Genomic DNA, 4,775 nt, shown 5'->3' on the forward strand with positions numbered 1-4,775 from the left:
TCCTCAGAAGAACCACTGTTTGTGGTTTTTTGCTGTCCCCAGGCTGATGGTGCTCTTGTTGCGGTGAATAAATTGCAGGTAGTATAGCTTTCTTTTTTTTTTTGCTATTTCTTTGGGCCACTCCTGCGGCATATGGAGGTTCCCAGGCTAGGGGTTGAATCGGAGCTGTAGCCACCGGCCTACGCCAGAGCCACAGCAATGCAGGATCTGAGCCGCGTCTGCAACCTACACCACAGCTCACGGCAACGCCGGATCCTTAACCCACTGAGCAAGGGCAGGGACCGAACCCACAACCTCATGGTTCCTAGTCGGATTCGTTAACCACTGTGCCACGACGGGAACTCCTATATATCACGTCTACTTAATCCATTCATCTGTCGATGGACATTTAGGTTGTTTCCATGTCTTGCTATTGTGAATAGTGCCGCAATGAATGTGTCTTTTTCAAGGAAAAAGGTGCATGTGTCTTTTTCAAGGAAAGTTTTGTCTGGATGTATGCCCAAAAGTGGGATTGCTGGGTCATATGGTAGTTCTACATTTAGTTTTCTAAGGTACCTCCATACTGTTTTCCATAGTGGTTGTGCCTATTTACATTGCCACCAACAGTGCAGGAGTGTTCCCTTTTCTCCATACCCCCTCCAGCCTTTGTTATTTGTGGACTTATTAATGATGGCCATTCTGACTGGTGTGAGGTGGTACCTCATTGTAGTTTTGATTTGCATTTCTCTAATAATCAGTGATGTTGAGCATTTTTTTCATGTGCCTGTTGGCCATCTGTGTATCTTCTTTGGAAAAATGTCTATTCAGGTCTTTTGCCCATTTTTCCATTGGGTTGTTGGGGTTTTGTTTTTTGTTGTTTTTTTTTTTGTTCTTTTTGCCTTTGCTAGGGCTGCTCCCACAGCATATGGAGGTTCCCAGGCTAGGAGTCTAATTGGAGCTGTGGCCCCCGGCCTACACCAGAGCCACAGCAACGCGGGATCCGAGCCGCGTCTTCGACCTACACCACAGCTCTTAGCAATGCTGGATCCTTAACCCACTGAGCCAGGCCAGGGATCGAACCCGCAACCTCATGGTTCCTAGTCAGATTCGTTAACCTCTGTGCCATGACGGGAACCCCGGGTCGTTGCTTTTTTTGCTGTTGAGTTGTATAAGTTGTTTGTATATTTTAGAGATTAAGCCCTTGTTAGTTGTATCATTTGAAACTATTTTCTCCCATTCCATAGGTTGGTTTTTTTTTGTTGTTGTTGTTCATTTGTTTTTTTAATGGTTTCCTTTGCTGTGCAAAATGTTGTCAGTTTGATTAGGTCCCATTGGTTTATTTTTGCTTTCATTTCTGTTGCCTTGGAGAGTGGCCTGAGAAAACATTTGTAAGTTTGATGTGAGAGAATGTTTTGCCTACATTCTCTTCTCAGAATTTGATAGTATCTTGTCTTATGTTTAAGTCTTTAAGCCATTTTGAGTTTACTTGTGTGCATGGTGTGAGGGTGTGTTCCAGTTTCATTGATTTACATGTGGCCGTCCAGCTTTCCTAGCACCACTTGCTGAAAAGAACGTCTTTTCCCCATCTTATATTCTTGCCTCCTTTGTCAAAGATTAATTGACTGTAGGTGTCTGTGTTTATATCTGGGTTCTTTATTCTGTTCCCTTGTTACTGCTTTGTAATATTGCCTGAAGTCTGGAGAGTTATGCCTCCTGCTTGGTTTTTGTTGCTCAGGATTGCTTTGGCAATTCTGGGTCTTTTGTGGTTCCATATACATTTTTTGGATTGTTTGATCTAGTTCTGTCCTTTGTATGTTATTTGTTGCTTTTTCCTAGCTGCTTTTAATATTTTCTATTTGTCAGTTTTATTAATGTGTATTTCAAAGTGTTCCTCCTTGGTTTTTATTCTGTAGGGGACTTTGTGCTTCCTGAATTTGGGGTGACTGTTTTCTCTCCCATGATAGGGAGGTTTTCAGCTATGATCTTCAAATACTTCTCTCAGGCCCTTTGTCTCTTTCTTCTCTTTCTGGGATTCCTGATTCTCCTATATTTTAAATGAGATCTTGAGTAGGAAGTACCTAATACAATGTCAGCATTTGGTAGCATTATATACAATGTGGTTGTCTCTCTACTCCTTTCTCATTGAGGACGAGAATCTCACTTGGAACATAGGTGTTTGGGAGGTACTTAATGCATTTAAGGCAGTGACATCCTTAAATAATTGGACGTCCTTATTGTTTTCGCTGAATATTCCATTCCCAAGTCTTCTGTGGAATGAGGTTACACATCTTCAATTATTTGGACTATGAATTTTTCTTATTTTAACTTAATCTTGTTTAGGTCATTGTCTGTTTATCAACAGCTGAATTTATTTTCCTAAGTGGAAATAAATTTTCAAGTATTTTGAATCGTTGTCTTTTACGTCCATGCTAATGCCTTAGAGATGCATGAGGGTAACACCAAAATCTGTCAAAATAATAGGATTCACAATGTCATTCCCTAAGACATCTAACTTTCCACTCCCTTTCAGAATCTAGAAAAACTTTAAAAAGAAACTATTTTAGCACAGGTCATCCTGACAGCAGCAAAAGAACAGGGTCTACAAACAGCAGGATCATTGTCGCCAGGATTTCTAAAAGGAAACCTTGCAAACTAAAGACAGTGGAATATCTATTTAAAATACCTTCCATCTTAAACTCCTTTCAGACTGAAATAGCCAGCTATCATGGAGCGCAAATTGGATTTCCAGGATGTTCTAGGGAAGAATAAAACCTAAAAAATAACATTGTCACTGAAAACTTAGGAACAATTAATGTCACCAGCTTTAAAGCAGAAAGTAACAATAACAGAAAAAAAAATCTTACATAAAATCTAATGCAAAAAAAAAAGTGTGCTCTTCCAGCATAGAGTAGCAAAGAAATGGTGTGATCATCTGCATGTGTGTTCTCTGATAGCTATGGTGCTTTCACTCACTGCTTTTGGCATTTTTCTGGTAAGATTAGCGATTTCTATTACGATGTTTCACACACACACACACACAAAGCCAAAAATTGACCTTTAAGTTCTGCTGCTCTTTTGTTTACTCTAAAGGTACTACATTTCTGGTGTTTTAGAATTAAAAGAAACAGTTGTTAGTAATACACAACATGATTTTCATGTTAATTTTAATTTACTGTATGTTTCCACAAGTTTAGTTTCTTTCTTTTTTTTTTTGTCTTTGTTGTTGTTGTTGTTGTTGTTGTTGCTATTTCTTGGGCCGCTCCCGCGGCATATGGAGGTTCCCAGGCTAGGGGTTGAATCGGAGCTGTAGCCACCGGCCTAAGCCAGAGCCACAGCAACGCGGGATCCGAGCCGCATCTGCAACCTACACCACAGCTCACGGCAACGCCGGATCGTTAACCCACTGAGCAAGGGCAGGGACCGAACCCGCCACCTCATGGTTCCTAGTCGGATTCGTTAACCACTGTGCCACGACGGGAACTCCTAGTTTCTTTTTTTTTTAATTTTTTTTATGTTCATTTCATGACACATGAAATTTTTAATTTTTGAAACTTTGTTTTTTGCTTTGATTTTTTGCTATTTCTTGGGCCGCTCCCGCGGCATATGGAGGTTCCCAGGCTAGGGGTCGAATGGGAGCTGTAGGCACTGGCCTACGCCAGAGCCACAGCAACGCAGGATCCGAGCCGCGTCTGCAACCTACACCACAGTTCAGGGCAACGCTGGATCGTTAACCCACTGAGTAAGGGCAGGGACTGAACCCGCAACCTCATGGTTCCTAGTCGGATTCATTAACCACTGCGCCACGACGGGGACTCCTAGTTTCTTTTAAAACGGTACTGTTGCTCTTATTTTATGCATTTATTAACATTTACAAACAGAAATCCTAAACTTGCATGTGATAAAGGAACAATCTTCCCAACCATCCAGTTGTCTTTGTGCGGGTTTTTTTTTTTTCCTCCCCTGTTGCTTCCCTCCACTTTCAGGACCCACTAATTCCAAGGATATTTAAAAACCTTAAAACGATGGTGAAAGCTTCCTTTAATAATAATATAACATGTATTCATTTTCTGTAGCTGTCATAATTCATGAGTTGTAGGTGTGTTTTTTAATGTTAGTGAAACACAACTAACCAGTGACTTTGACATTAGAAATACCTACTGATGTTAAGTTAAAGGATTGAACTATTATTTAAATTCAATTCTTCATTAGCATTGGGACCATTTCCTTGTTTCTATTAGCCTCTTTTATGTCCTCCTTTGAAAAGCGATGAAGATGAGTTGGTGTTTTACAGAACCTGATAATTCTCAGAAATGCCTCACCTTTTTATCAGAGAATCTATCTCTGGTATAATTTTCATTCTGTACAGCCTTTTTCATTTCAGACGAATTATTTACATTTAACTCAATTAAGTCTACGATCGTCAAATTATGACAAACATACACAGGTCTTAATATTTTTCAATAAAACCTTCTTGCCTGCTCTTTCAAAGCATTAACCAAGATTGTCGGTTTACTGAGTGGATGCATGCAAAGCCATTTTTCTAGCTAGTTTTAGATGCTGGGGACGGTCAGTTCCCAAACATTTCAGCACACCAAGGTTACATATGTGATTCTTTTAAGTGCCTTCTAATGTTTCTATAACCTGATAAAATGCTATTACTCCTTTGTAGCTACTTTTTAAATAGTACTTTGTGTGCTGAAAACAAGTTCAAAAATTCAAAGCAATTTTATGGGAGGTAATATTATCCTCATATCGGCATAAATTAATTCTTTCAATAAAAGCATTGGTGAAGCCTG

The sequence above is a fragment of the Phacochoerus africanus genome, chromosome 12 (genome assembly GCF_016906955.1).
Source record: "Phacochoerus africanus isolate WHEZ1 chromosome 12, ROS_Pafr_v1, whole genome shotgun sequence".
In the NCBI taxonomy this organism is placed as follows: Eukaryota; Metazoa; Chordata; class Mammalia; order Artiodactyla; family Suidae; genus Phacochoerus; species Phacochoerus africanus.